Source organism: Leopardus geoffroyi, chromosome A1 (genome assembly GCF_018350155.1).
Source record: "Leopardus geoffroyi isolate Oge1 chromosome A1, O.geoffroyi_Oge1_pat1.0, whole genome shotgun sequence".
In the NCBI taxonomy this organism is placed as follows: Eukaryota; Metazoa; Chordata; class Mammalia; order Carnivora; family Felidae; genus Leopardus; species Leopardus geoffroyi.
Genome location: NC_059326.1, coordinates 157,720,969 through 157,737,308, shown reverse-complemented (window position 1 = coordinate 157,737,308; position 16,340 = coordinate 157,720,969). Strand labels below are relative to the sequence as shown.

The window sequence follows — 16,340 nt, the reverse complement described above, 5'->3', positions numbered from 1 at the left end:
TTCACATGTTCCAGAGTATATAGTTATTACCTGGAAAAAGCTAGTTTAATAAGATCTAATTCAGCCACTAAAAGCAAAATATACTAGTGCCTCAGATACTTTTTAAGGTAGACAGGGAAAAATAATTTTTATTATTATTTTTAAAATACCATCAGACTAGAATCTAAATCACCATCTGTGCTAAGCCAACCTGAAATCTTAAAGTTCACCAACAATTAGCAGCCATACGGTCTATAATCTTGAAACAGAGTATTTCTTTGTGCCAAATGAATTTGACTATACGAAATTATGACCTCCTATTTGGTTATAATTTCAAACTCTAAAAGATACAAACACGAGAGAATCATATTAAAATCATAGTAAAATTGTTCATTGCTACCCACGATGCTGTAAAGTAGGCATAATTCTATACAGTAATATATCTTTAATGGTAATATAGTTTTAATTAACTCTTCTGGAAAGCAAATGTATATGAGCCTTAAAATTATTCATAACTTTGACCTAGTGTATTCTCACTTTTGAGACTCTATCCTATGGAAATAATGCTAAATAGACACTAAATAATGACACTAAATAATGACACTAAATAGAGTCAGAGGGAAGAGTAACCCTTATGCACAAATATTTCCACCAAAGCATTGTTTATAATATGAAATAATTTGATACTACTTAAATATCCAATAAGAAATTATTATACTTCCATAGCCACAAGCTTTAGTAACGCCATAATATTAAGCAAATGTATATGCTATATGAGCTCAACTCTAAATTTTTTTAAAGTATAGAACAAAAGACTAGAAGTTAATATACCCAATACTTAATGATGGTTAGTGGAACTATAGATGTTTTCTTTTTCTTTTTCCTACTTGCTATTTTTCAATAGTGAGCCAAGAAAACAGTAAGATTGTTATTAATCTTATAAAAGTTTACCTTATTTTTGAATTTCTGAGCTGGAAAATTTAGAAAACTGGCTCACCCTCTATACTTCATTGGTAAGGAAATTTTTGTTTTGTTCCAGTCTCTATTTCTAAGGCTAAGGAAATGAGCCGGTTCACATCAGCAATATTTCACTAAAATAGTTTTTAAATTATTAAATAAAATGCTGGGGCGCCTGGGTGGCTCAGTTGGTTAAGCATCTGACTTCTGCTCAGGTCATGATCTCACAGCTGGTGGGTTCAAGTCCCACATCGGGCTCTGTACTGATACCTCAGAGCCTGGAGCCTGCTTTGGATTTTGTATCTCCCTCTCTCTCTCTCTCTCTCTCTGCCCTTCCCCAATTGTACTCTGCCTCTCTGCCTCTTAAACATAAATAAATATTTTAAAAAAATTATTAAATAAAATGCCTCAAGCAAACTTAATTTTAATATGAATGCTCTAGAACCTGGAAGGTGAAAGGAATTTTAGAGTTGTATTTCCAATGAATATTTCAAATGCTGAGCAAAAGTGGAGTTTTATTCTAGAAAACTTTCCAGTTATGAGATTTAAGATGCCTAATGACTTTCTATTACATTTTATTTATTAAAAGCTCCTTGTTCTCTTGTTGCAGTTACTACTGTTTGTTTGTAGTTGCCCAAACAGAAATGACAAAGTACAAAGTGATCTTCTATATCAGGACTTTCTGTTACAAACTAGTCCACCTTTACTGTTCAACTCTCCTAGGCTAATGATTTAGTAACAGCATTGCTGATAATTATCTACTAAATCATACACTGGACATAATGACCTTTAACTTGGTTTTAAATATCCCAAACAATTTTTCCCTGATGTCTCTCTAAATAGGAAAAAATAAAAATATTTTTAGTTTAACATTTCATACCACAGGAAGATAATCAGGAGGGAATGTTTAAGGTTAGTAGAGTGTTTATCTTATCAAAAGTGGTCTGGTCTGTTTGGGTTGCTGTTTGGATTCCAGCTAATCAGGCCTATTTACTAGTTTAAGAACTTTCAGCAATTAACAGTGTTCAAACAGCACCAATCTGCTGTGTTATTTCAGCTGGGAAAGTAGCTATATGAACCAATACTTTCTTACTAAAAATAAACGATAGCACTTTCCACTCACTGGGGAGTTAGTTTTTAGGTTTGTCACACTGTCACACTGCATAACAAAACAAAAGGGTGTGAAACATCTAAATAATAAAATACCCGAAGACATGCCATGTTTTTAAATTAAAAAAAAATAATAAAGTAACTTTGCCAACAAAAACATCATTGTAGGAAGATAAAACAAATATAAAGTGAATTTAAGAGGTAGGTTGTGGTCCTTTTCCATTGAGAACCAGGACCTTCATTGTTTTTAAGACTGCTTGGTTATATTAGCAATTTTTTTTTTTACATTTATTTATTTTTGAGAGACAGAGAGAGACAGAGCACAAGTGGGGGAGGGGCAGAGCGAGAGGGAGACACAGAATGTGAAGCAGGCTCCAGGCTCCAAGCCATCAGCAAAGAGCCCGAGGCTGCAAAGAGCCCTGAGATCAAGTGACCCTAGCTGAAGTCAGAAGCTCAACGGACTGGGCCACCCAGGCGCCCCTAGCAATTTTTAACATAGTAGCTGGAATCAACAATACATTTGTTCTTCAGACTCTGACACTTCCCAAGCTGCTAGGCCTATGCTTAACCAAACAAGTACAGTAGCACACGTGGAACATTTATGTAACACAGAAACTGTAAAAAAGGCCTACGTGTTCTAGAAGATATGACAAATGGATAAATTTTAAAACAGATTTAACACTCTTATGAGGAATATATTTAGCTTATACTTGTAGTTAAAAGTATCACATCATTTGTTTATTTACAATAAGATATTCTTTCTCTAAATAATTTTTTTAATTCATTGAGCACTAATCTGGGGTTATGTCCTATACTAAAGACTTTCCATATATTCTGTCATTTAATTCTTGCAATAATACTATGAGGTGTAGATACTAATATTTTATCTTCATTTTGCAGATGGAAAAACAGACTTAGAGGTTAAGTAATCTGTGCAAGGTCATTCAGCTAGTTCATAATGGAGTATGGTTTGGACACAGGAGGTTTGATTTCGGAGCCTGTGCTCTTACCTACTGTAGGTAAATAAAAATGACATTAAAGAATTTTTAGAATAGAAGAGATATCAAAATACCTGAAATAAACATTTCTGATAATAAAATCATAAAACACATCCTATCTATGGCCTTTCTTTTCCCACTGACAGATATTCCCTTCCCAATGCCAGTTCTTTCTCCCGGCTACTGCCCCTTCCTCTTCCACTTTCCAACACACACACACACACACACACACACACACACCAGTTGCAGCTTCGCTGATAGTGCCTGTAGTACTAAAAAACAGGGCAGGGAAAAGTTAATGTTCTACTTCAAAAGTGGACTAAATGGTTGGTGAGCGTGGCCTCCGAACTAGTGGGGTGGGGAGGGGAGGAGACATCATTATTTGAACAATCGATTGGATGTTCCCACTTGTTTGTTTACCTGAGGTAAACTCATTTACAGGTATATAGGAACATGAAAAAAGTCTCCATAGAAGAGGTGGTTCCTGGATTTCCTTCACTTCTCTGCTCGAGCCAAAAGGCCTGCTGTTTACCTAACAGAAACAAATGTAGAAGGTTTTCCATAAGAGTTTAAAATGACGTTTCTCTAAATAAAGTTAGATCTTACTGAAGCAGATGTTATAAATGAGTGTTTTCCAATCTAAAGAACTTTCTGCAATGAAGGAGATGTTTGACATTTCTGCTACCCAGTATGATAGCCACTAGCCATATATGGCTGTTGAGCCCTTGAAATGTGGCTAATGGGACTTAGGGGCAAGTTTTTAACTTTGTCTAATTTTAATTTAAATAGTTACATATGGCTAATGGCTATCATATCAGACAGAATACTGATAGCCTTATTCAGTAACCACTACTCATTGAGTATCTTCTATGTGCTACATAGCTACCTGTAAGGAAGGGACAATTTCATCCTCATTTTACAGATGAGGAAACTGAGGCTCAGAGAGCCTCATAGAGTTACAACTAGTAAGTGGTAAATTCTGGATTTTACACCCACATCTGTCCCTTTCAAGGCCTGACAGTTTCAATACCAGTGGTTTTTAATATCGGCTGTGTATTAGCTGGTGAGCTTTTCAAAAATACTCACCCTCAGGTCCCATTCCCATAATTTATTTAATTGGTCTAGGACAGGACCCAGGTACATACATATCACTGAAACTGTCACTGTGTAATACCACTGGTGTGACTGAGGACCCCTATTATTGGACAACCATTTCTAAAAGGGAGCTGCAATGAAGCTCTACCTCTACTTCTTTTCTTAAGCATGGTTAACACTTAATGCTAAAAAGAGGCCCTGTCTTTTTTGCACATCAAGGTAAATGACCAACAGCAGCAACTGCTGGCTAGTCAAATAGCTGGTGTTTTGATAGAGCTGAGACCAGGGCCCAGGTAAGGGTTATATGTAAATGCCCCAGCTTCTGGAGCTGTGGAGACAACAAGTGAGCAAAGGTCAAGAAAGCTCAGCCCAGTGATTTAAAGCCCCATGCAGCAATCCAGAGGCAGAGAAAGCCTGCAGGTGCTATTTGACTGTTTCTGGAGGTGAGAATACTCTTAAATCCCAGCTTGTCGACTTTTTCCTCTCCACCCCCTTTCTCCCACTCCAAAGGTCCTGAGGAGTGGTCCAAGGGCCTCTGTCCAGTATTTTTCACTGTGCCAAGGTTATTTCTAACAGATATAACCCTACCCTGTCACATAGTAGGTGCCTAAAATTAACTACGAAATGAATGAATGCAGAGTTTGGAATTCAAGAGAATGAGACTACTCAGCATCTAGATGGGTTCAGATATCCGAGAATGTGTTTGGTAAATAACTTGCAAAAAATCAAACAAAAAAAGTCCCTTCAAACTGGCAGTTACCAGCGGAAAGGGGAGATGGGCAAAATGGGTAAAGTGGATCAGGAGATACAGACTTCCAGTCATGGAATAAGTAAGTCACAGAAATAAAAGGTACAGCAGAGGGAATACAGGCAATGGTACTATAATAGTGTATGGTGACAGACGGCAGCTACACTTGCAGTGAGCAGAGCATAATGTCTAGAGATGCTGAATCACCATGTTGTACACCTGAAACTAATGTAACAGTGTGTGTCAACTGTACTCAAAAATTTTTTAATAATGTTTTAATTAAAACAAAGAAATCAGTGTACAATACAAATAGAAAAGACATCTGAAATAAAGAACTTGGTATAGTTATCAAAAGAGATGGGTCACCAATTAATTAATTTTTTTAAGTTAAAAAAATAAATACGTTATACTTTAAAACAAAAACATTTCAACAGTGAAAAAACAAAGTTCCTTGAGAATTCTTGCACTTGCCTCAGAAAAGTGGGTACAAAAGAGGCCATCAGTCTCCAGGACAGGATTATCTTTTGTTTCAGTGGTTAAAAGGCTTGAAAGCAATGAAATAAGAAGAGGAAATGAGAATATTGACAAAAAGTTAAACAGGAATTTGTCCCATACCCATACATACTCCAAGAGTCCTGTTAAGCACAGGCAACCTGCATTTATCCTGGTCTTGGGCTAGGAGAACACTAAATCAAGTTCTGGGGTTTAGAAAGAAAGTCAACAATGCAGGGGCCTGAAGAAACTGCCATAAAAATAGAAAATGCTGCTGTAAACATTACCCCTCAGACTAGCCAAGTATGTCTTTCTCTCCTACAATAAAGGAGTATAAATAAACATAATCTGTATTTTAGATTATGCTCGGGAATGGTGTGTGGCTATAAAATACACTGTGGAAATCATCCTTCCATTCAGAAACTCAGTACAGCTGCTCCAGTAAGGAGGCTGCGTATGTTCTAAAGCTAAATAAACTTGTGTTCTAAGAATCTGTCTTTAGAAATAATAGCTCTGGATGCCGTGAGCAAAAATCTCAAGGATGATTGTAGCAAATGGCTTCAAACTGAAACATCTAGTCTGTTGGCAAGTGCCCTTTAGAAGGGAGAGCTTGAATTCTCTTGAAACAAAATCACCAATCATTCTCACCGGCCTATGCTTATAAAAGTAGGGAAAACATAGGTTTTTCAAGCTACAGCTGCAAATTGAAAAATTAGCTTCTAACAGTTGATTTTGCTTTAGTAATGTAAAAAGTAAACCACCCCAAAGAGAACACAAAGAATTAACCAACGGCATCTAGAGATGTGAACAAAGATAATGGTAGAAAAAGCCACTTCAAATATCTCCAAACTTGAATTTCAAACTATGGTTTCTTTTGAACCTTATCTGTCTGCTTCACCCTCCATCCCAGCCTTTTTTCTTTCTTTCTTAATAGTAACACATGCCCAAGTCTTAAAAGTAACACAAAGATGTGTAAAATTGAATGTTAGTCTTCTAACCTCTATTCTCAATCCAAGTCCTTAGAAATGTTTTGTTTTGTTTTGTTTTTTGTTTGTTAATCATTGTCTAGCTCTTCACATGTTAAAGAAACATGATCTCTAATGTGTAGGTGTCCTGAGTTTGATTCCTTGTCCTCAAATTTTCCATTAGGAGCCAACTGTGTAGGAAGACAGAGAATCAAAAGATGGAAGCTCTATTCCTCGCTTCTGCCCAATCATGTTTGTGCCTTTGTGTTTCCTCTCTGGAATTAGTATCCCTATCTGGAATGTAAGGGAAGTGAAAATGCTGATTCTCCATTCATTTATAATTCAAACCTTGTACACCAGCACCGTCTAACAAAAGTGAGCTATAAATGGGAGCCACATTGACAACTTAAAAATTTTAATAACCATATTAAAAAATAACAAACAGGTGAAACTAAATTTAAAAATTTTTGTTCATCCCAATAGATCCAAATTATTAACATTTCAACATGTAATCAATATTAAGACACTATCAACATTTTATTTTTATTATTAACAGTTTATAATCCATTTTTAAACTAAGTCTTCAAATCTGGTGTGCATTTGACACACAACATCTTAACTGAGACTAGCCACACTTCAAGTGTTCCGTAGCCACATGTTAATTGGTTGCTACTGTTTTAGTCAGCACAGTTTTATACCACTGTTGGACATTATTCCAAAGAAGCTCTATTTCAGTGAGTAGCTCACTTCTGCATCTCTGTACTTGATTGCCTCTTTTACCAACAAAACATTATTATTATCGATTATCATTCGTGGCATTATCTAATTATCAGCAACAAACTGTTGAATCTATCTAGATAAGGTTACTCATGAAGTTCAGTATCAGAGCTTTGATTAATACGAGTGTTGTTTCTCTATAATACATTTAGTCTTTGAGTGAATTTTTGTTGGTTAAGTCATTCCTATTGAATTTTAGATCATTTGCCCTGAGCTTTATAACAATTAGGATAAGTATCACTATTAATTAACAATTTAAAATTGTTAACAATTAAGTTTAAAATTAATTTAACAATTAAAATTAACAATTTAAAAGCATTCTATGCTTTTTTTTTTTTTTTTTTTAAGTAGGCTCCATACCCAGCGCAGAGCCCAATGCAGGGCCTGAACTCAAGATCCTAAGATCAAGACCTGAGATAAGGTCAAGAGTCAGACATTTAACAGACTGAGCCACTAAGGCACTCCTGTATCCTATGCTTTTAAAAAGCTGACTAAAATACTAACTGGCCTAAAACACTAATAGTTTTTTTTCCAGAAATCACCCAGTTGCATCTCATCAATCATGTTCTGCACCTCTTAATCCTCTCACTAAAAAACACCTAACATGTTATTAAAAAAAAAAAAAAAAAGCATCAATAAGTAGTGAAACCTTAGTGGATGAAATATCATTTAAATGATACTGTTCTCCAAAAAATTCTACAAATAACTAATACTTTCCACAGGCCAGGAGCCATGTTTGCCTTTAAGGAATCCTGTCTTTGTGATTTAATTTCAAAGATTCCATCAAATTAGCCCATTATCAGAGGCTCTAGCATATGTGTGATGGGCAAACCACATGTAGGTTTGTATTCTAGGATATCTTTTCCTGAAGATGAGACTTCTCCCCAAATTGGACACATTTTTAAGTAGACCTTTTTCTATCCCTCCATGCCTAAAAAGCAAAATATGCTGGAATATGCTATATATCACCTTTGGTGTGTGCTATAAATTTAAGATTTTATTTTATTTTTTTTAGTTTAATTTTTTATGTAATCTCTACCCCCAATGTGGGGCTTGAACTCATGACCCTGAGATCAAGAGTCACATGCTCTACCAACCGTACCAGCCAGGTGTCCCCCGCCCCCACTTTTTTCTTTTTAAGATTTTACTTTTTTTATTATGTGTGCTATGAATTTAAAAGTAGCACATGCTCACTGTAAAAGAAAATGTTCAAATGAACCAGAATTATATAAAGTAAAAGGTGAAAGGTCTCCCTTCTCTTAATTATCCCCAGGTGCACTCCTCAGAGGTAACCACTGTGAAGAGTTTTACAAGTATCATGCCGTAATTCTCCAAGCATGTATTACTATGTGTATGCAATGTACACATATGTATACATATGCAAATTTGGAGAAAGAATTTTTAAAGTAACATGATTATAAACAAGATTCCAATAATACAGTGGCATGTAAAATAAAATGATCTATGTTCACATACAATATTTGAGGGATTATTTTTTAAAAAGTAACAAATGATTATGAAGAAAATATAAGTAAATAAAATGCAAATTGTAAAATGCAAAGTAAAATGTTCCCTACCCCACATTCCCACTACCCAAAGGTAATAACAATTACCCATAGCTCTTTCTTTTGTGTGTACGTGTATCCTTTGTGAAATTTATATGAGTACACAGGAATACGTGCACACACACACACACACACACAACAAATGTAAATGAAGATATAGAGAATATATATATGCCTAATGTAGTTATGAAATATGCTTTAAAAGGTTTTTATTGTGAAATCTAATATACACATAGATAAATGTGCAAAATAACAAAGAGAACCCCCTTGCAACCACCACCCAGATTAAAAAGTAAAAACCGGGGTGCCTGGATGGCTCAGTCGGTTGAGAGGCCAACTCTTGATTTTAGCTCAAGGTATGATCCCAGAGCCATGGGATTGAACCCAGGATTGGGCTCTGTGCTGAACGTGGAGCCTGCTTAAGATTCTCTCTCTCCCCCTCTGTCCCTCTCTCCACCTTGCAAGCACCCGAGCTCTCTCAAATTAATTAATTAATTAATTAACTAATTAATTACAAGAAAAGTAAAACACTTCCAGCCCCTTGGAAGCTCTCCTCTAGACTCCTCCTAATTACCACCCTCTTTCACTCTCCCTCTCAAAGATTTCCACTCTCCTGACTTTCAGAGTATTTAATTCTTGTTTTTCTTTTTAATTTTACTGCCTAAGCACACAATAGTAAGCAGCATAACGTTTCTTATTTTCAGATTTTTAATAAATGGAGTCAAACCACATGTATTCTTTATGTCTGGCGCTTTTTTTTTTTTTTGCAATATTTATTTGTTTATTTTTAGCTTAATACATCTTGGGTACCTCAGTCAACATATATAGAATTACCTCTTCCTTGTATCCATGATATACAATCAACAAATAGCCTGAAATACCAAAGTATTTTCACTCTTCTGGTCATTACAAATAATATGTAAAGAACAACTTAGGTATTCAACTTAATAAATCTATTTTTTAACTTAAAAAGTAATCCTACTGCTAATATAAAATGAGGTGGAATATTAATTCAGAATTCTTGAACAAATTTCAGTTCAAGTACAATAAAATTTTAACAAGGGCTATTCCTATCTTCTAAATTCTAGACCCCTTTCCAAAACTTATATTTTGCTTAGAGACATGGTGACATCTTTAGAGCACATTAGTGTGTGTTTTTCAAAGGCTAGTCCCTGGATTGCTGGCATCACAGTTACTGGGGGATCTTATCATTCAACATCTTTAGAGATGGTCATGATAAATGAGTTAAGATATAGTCTAAAGTGCTATAACCAGGAGACTCCAATATACAGTAGCACCAACAAGATAGGAATTTACTTCTTTCTCATTTAACAGCCCTATACTACACAGGCAGGCCAATATGACATAGGCAGGTCTACTCCATAAAGTTGTCCAGAGAATCAAATTAATCTTGTTGCTCCATCAATCTCAGGGTGCGGCCTTGCTTCCATGGTAGAGGCTGGTCCTCTACCTTGTCCATGCACTATCACATTCTCAGCAGAGGAAAGGGAGACACAAGGAACTAGGGAGTAACTGGTCAGGAAGTACAGAAGCTGTACCCATTCCATTGGCAAAAAACATGCAGGCTGGGGAAGTGTGGTTTCTGGCTCTACTGGCCATGTGACCTCCTAAATCTGGCACGGGGCAGAGTTCAATTATTAAAAAAAAGAAAGGGATAGATATCAGGGAATAGTTCTTGGTCTCTGTAACACATGGGTATCTATACTGTTAGGAGCTCCAGTTTCTATGTCCTCAAGGTGTGACCAATCACTTGGCTGGAGAGAAGCTCTTTTATATTTGGTTTAACATCATCTCTCCCAATAACTCTGGAACTCTGGGCCATGTACACTTACTGGGAAAACCAGATATCAATAAAAAAAATAACAGCAAATATCAATAACCTGCTAATTACATGCCAAGCACTTTATATAGATTATTTCATTTAATCTTTACAACAAGTTTATGGGGTAAATACTGTTACACCCTCCCTGTTTATAGATAAGGAGACTATGGTTTAGGGAAGTTCCTTGCCTAAGCCCCACAATTAGTCTGCAATTAGTAAGTGCTGGAACTTGAACCCAGAGCCTATAGGTTTAACTTTCGTCTGTACAGTGAGTGGTTATATTTAAAAGAACCTCTAACCTTAAAAATCTACACATGTTCAATATAAAAAAGTTGTTGAGGTCAGTGGTTTGGATATAAAGAAGCAAAATCTTAGGCAATTGTTAATAGAAGGTATTCAAGGCTGACCTAGTCCTAATAATAATAATACCATTAACTGATACTGAGTGTTTCCACTCTGCAAGGCACTGTCGCATGTGCTTTACCTGTGCAACAATCCTACGTGATAGGTCCTACACTCATCTCCAACTTAGACATAAGAAAACTGGGTCATAGGAATGTTAAGTCACTTGGCCAAGGTCACACAGTTGATAAGAGTAATGTCTTTAACCACCAGGCAATACCACCAAAATAAAAAGAGAAGTTGATAATTATGAGTCATATTTACCAAAATCTGATATATTTTTCCATTTACAAGGCATGTCATAGTTAACAAGTCTTATTTTCAGGGGCATTATGAAGTAGGCTTATTATCATAAAGATGTGTGAAGTCTGAAGTCTGTCTAATGCACAGATAAAGCAATTACCAAGTTCACTGAACAGTATAGTGATGAACATCTTACTTTGTCATTATCAATTAATATTTACTAATTCCCACACTGAATCCTAGAGATCTCCTGGGTATACCTGGTTCCCATTTTCCTTATGTCTCTTTTAAGTAAAATGATTCTCCAAAATTTGCATTTGACTTTGTTTATACAAGGCACCCTCCAGGATGAGTGCAAGGCACTAGGACAAGGAATGTTATACTTCCCTCCAATGACCAACATTTTTGCCCCCAAAACTTCACCTCACCTTAGTGCTTCAGCGCACTTAGAACTGCCAAACTCATGGTTTGCTGGATTCTGGAGACAACTCTCACTATGAGAAAAGAATAGGCATTGTTATTGTATGAATTATTGAGAATTCCCAATGTATTATAGCCATCTTCAGGGAAGTGGGGGGAGGCCACAAAATAATTCTTCTTCATCAGTTCCATATCCTGATCACAGTGGTAGTTACAAAAATCTATACATGGAATGATATTACCTATAACTGTACAGACACAGACACACACAGACACACACAAATATATATGCAAATAAAAAATGATAAAAGTGGAACCAGGTCGATAGTCTAATTAACAATACTGTACTGATAAAATAAATTTGTATATCAGGACCAACAAAAGGGAGGAGACCCCAGTGACCCAGTCTATGTCACGAATATACACCTAAGTCAGCCTACTCTCACAGGAAACACCTGTCAAGGAAACTTAACATACACTAATGACAATCCTCCAGAGACTCTGCTTTAGCTAGCTTACCTTACTCTAGAAAATAGAAACTGTTTGACTTACAAGGAAATCCCCAACATCCTAACCAACCATGCCCTGCTTCCATTTGCCTCTTGTAACATTGTATAAAACTCGCTCTTACCCCAAATCTCTCAGGAACAATGTTCCACTGTTTGTGAGACACTGTATTCCTTCAATTCATGAATGGTTTTCCTTTGAAAAAAGACATCAAACTTGTTACTAAATTATATTGTTTTTGCTATCTTACAGTACCAATGTCAATTTCCTGGTTTTAATATTATATTATAGTCATATCACATATTGTATTTGTGTTACATATAAGATGTCACCATTGGGAATTAAGAGAATAGTATACAGGAGTCTCCAATTTTTGTAACTTCTTGTGAGTCTATAATAATTTCCAAATAAAATATTTTTAAGGGAGGCAGGTGTAGAAAGGTGGTTCCTAGACCAGCTATGGCATCCACTGGGAACTTGTCTGAAATGCAGAATCTCAGGCCCCAGACCTGCTAAATTAGGATCCACATTTTAACAAGAACCTCGCATATTATTCACATGCACATTAAAGTTTAGAAGCATTGATATATAAGAAATAAAAGTGATATTCAAGTAGTGTCAGAAACGTTATTCCAGAAGCTCACGGTCTGTTTGCTTCATTGGTATGCAGCCATTTCAGCCACATAGGGTATTAGCTTAGAAGACCTTCCTCCAACATGAGGTTAATACTCTGCCTTGAAATACTTAATAATTTTATCTTTGAGGGGTGCCTGGATGGCACAGTCAGTTAAGTGTCAAACTGTTGATCTCGGCTCAGGTCATGATCTCACAGTTCATGAGTTTGAGCCAAGCTCTGCACTGATGGTGAGGAGGCTGCTTGGGATTCTGTCTCTCCTTCTCTCTCCCCCTCCCCAACTTGTGGGCTTTCTCTCTCTCTCTCAAAATAATTTTTTTTAAATAATAATTTTATCTTTGAGTTTGAATTTTCTAAGTGAAGTCCTAAGAGACTAAACAGCATGCACTGGGAGCTTGGAGCCTCAGCTTGCCAACCACTATCATACTTCCCCACCTTATAGGGATGGGTTCTCAGCTGCCCTGGCACTTCAGGACCCTACTCCTCCAGGTCCTCATCCAGTAATGCTGCTGGTCTCCAGTCCCTCTGGGCACAAACAGATGGGCCCTCTTGCTCCCTGAGACAACTCAGGGAGGTTTATTGACAGTCATCCACATCCCAGACTGACAGCACCATGGGGTGATCATCATATAAGTGGAAGAAAGTCTCTCATCTACTGCTGATCCAGGTACCCAGCATGTTCCAGCATCGAGATTGTACTACCTTCAGAGGTCCCCCATCCACCATGGGTTCCCACAGGTGGCATGCCTAGGGGAAGGGGAGATACTTGGCATGACTTCCCTACCTCTTGCCAGGACATAGGCCAGTCCAGTGGCTGGTGGGAGGGAATCCAAGAAGTGAGTGGGTGGTATGTGTGCTTAGGTACAGAATGGGACTCTGTGAGAATCTGCATTTGCTGGGGGAGTATCCCCATGCCTAAGGACATGAAACATTAAATAACAAATAAAAACATCATTACAGATAGAGAAAAAGACAGTGGAAGAAAGGAAAAAGCTTTATATTTTAATTTTATTGACTTTTGAAGGAGGGACTCCATATATTTTCACTTTGCATTAGGCCTGGAAAATCATGTAGTCAGTACTGCAGAGGTCATTGGGAATCAAAAGATGAACTGCCAGCATCTGCATGGCAGATGCATGGGCCCAGTGGTGAACTCTAATGGGTACCAAAACAGCCTTTATTGTAAGATGGCTCCAGGAATCCCTCACCAACATGTTTTCCTGTCTCTCTCTTTAAAGGAGACTTTCCACCATGGAAATAAGCCAATGCCGAGAATGTAAGCACATATCTCCTAATTCTTTGTATTTATACTATTACCCAGGTATGCTTCCATATTTTCTACATTTTAAAGTCAAAGATATGACCAACTGTAACACTTCCTATGCTTTTAAAAGTTAAAGTTCCTAAGTGGCAGAATAGGGAAAAAAAAAGTGGGGCTTTGGAATAAGTTTAGGGAGAGAGAAAGAGAAATGATTTAAGGATTTAAGGACTATATTTATAGTTGCTATATGTTAAACTCTCCCTTAATCCATTCATAGAATTATTACTTATTGAGCCACTCCCTAAAAGGTCAGTAGTGAACTTAAACCACTTTCCTCTGAAGCACTATTTCCATAAATATATTAATGAATAAAAAAGTCATATTCAGTAATAAAACACGTTATTCTTCATTTTCTTCTTTCTCTACTCTGGGCAGTATCAATCTTCCTTTTACTTAAATCTTTTATCTTGAACTAATAATATTATTGAGTATACCTCATATATAACTAATGAGAAAGCAAAATTTAAAGAGTATTTTTTTTCTAGAAAGATGCTCTCAGTGAGTTTGCTTAATGGGATAAATACAAAATTTTATTTGTAGAATGATCCCAGTTTGAATCTCATAAATAAATAAAATTGTGGCTAGGAAGAGCTGGTATATAAAGTTTTTTTTTTAATATAAAATTTATTGTCAAACTGATTTCCATACAACACCCAGTGCTCATCCTACAGGTGCCCTCCTCAATATAAAGTTCTCAGTAATTGTTGTTTTAGGGCATGAGATTACTGGTGGTTTTAATTTTCTTCTAATTTTCTTCTTCTTTCTATTTCTCTGTATTTTCCCAGTTTGTCCATAGTGAATATTATAGGGGACATTATCACCATTATATGATAGGGCCCTAATGCCTCTGATACTTGCTATTCTGTAATATGAACCACCTGGATTTTTTTTCAGAAATGTATCTTGATCTTTTGGATACTGCCACCAGCCCCCTGACAGAAGTGAGAAAGCTAAGTGCGAATTTCCCACATTTCAGGGGTGTTAATTCATTCAATAGCCTAATTAAGTCACCACCTGATAACCCAATTCATTACAACATATCAGACTCTAAACACCCAATTAATTTGCTCCTCTGATCCACATGAGCCTACATATCTTGACTTTGTTAACTGAATCATGAAGTTTGTTTGTTTTTTAAACCAGTGATTTCCATATTATGTTGTAGGAAGGTGAGTTGAAGCAGCCTAAAAACTCCTTATTACAGTTGTGACTTGACTTACAATCATGAGGAATTTATCCTAATAAAGTATATCCAGTATGTACATACTAAATAATTGTAACTCTTAATTTTTCATACTTTCAACAGCTTTCAGGTAACTTCTGTATTCCCACTATATTTTCTAGACAGAACATACCCTGAAATGATTAAAATTCAGACAGCAAGTTCTGCTGGTAGTGATCAGGAACATGCTATCATTTATTGAAGGCCATTTTACAGAAAACTAAAGTACAGAGAGGTTAAGTAACTTGTCAAAGGTCATACACCTGGCAAGGGACAGGGCAAGGATCTAAACTGAGCAAATGTGGCAGCCAAACCTGTGCAATATGAAAATAGGGAATGAAAAAAACCCATCTGCCAATTTATTGATCAAATTCACAAATATTTATTTAGGCCAACTGTGCAAAATGAAGCCTTCCTCTTCAAGAAGCTGAACAATCTCAGGGTGATTAGAAATGCATATGAGTAGGAAACTTCCCCTTAAGAAGCTACAATTTAGTGCGAGAGTTAAAGTACAAGCAACATAAGTTTCAAAAATTAGGTAAGAGATGGGACTGGATGTTCTTTAAAGTACCTTCCAACTCTGGAAGTTTCTGTGAAACACTTTGTCTTGTCAGTTTTGGTTTGAAAAGTTAAAAAAGGTTCACATAAGCTAGTTACATTTATAAACCCAAACTCCAGGCTTCAAATAAGGAGAAATAAGCTCTGGCTTAGGTGTTTTAATTCTGCAACTGCAATACCAAGTTAGCAAATTTGATTCCCTTCTCGTGTACAGAAAAAAACAATTTACATCATATCGTATTTGTTTGTATACCTGCTTTGAATCCACAAACTAGAAATGTTCTGTTTTAGCTACAAAGACAGAAGAAAGCCCTGTCCAAAATATATTTAAGCCATTGGTATGGGCAGATGGAAATGATGCCATGCTAGGTGTACAGAATACTGATAGAGAATCTGAATTTTGATTGCTTATGTTTGATGGGATTTTCAAATTACTTTTAAAAGTAGGTCATAGGTGCCTGTCTGAATTAGAGGAAGATTCTCTAGGGATGCCTGCTATGTTTT

At 36.3% G+C, this 16,340-nt stretch overlaps 1 long non-coding RNA gene across 2 annotated transcripts in view; it reads right to left on the bottom strand.

The window, feature by feature from the left end:
* Window positions 1-16,340, bottom strand: part of LOC123608596 — a 78,880-nt gene that overhangs the window by 48,446 nt on the left and 14,094 nt on the right. For both annotated transcript variants that reach the window (XR_006717327.1, XR_006717325.1), the window contains exons 2-3: window positions 12,226-12,296; window positions 11,603-11,668 (exon numbers count right to left, since the gene is read on the bottom strand). This is a non-coding gene — a long non-coding RNA (uncharacterized LOC123608596). The remainder of the gene's footprint in view (window positions 1-11,602; window positions 11,669-12,225; window positions 12,297-16,340) is intronic.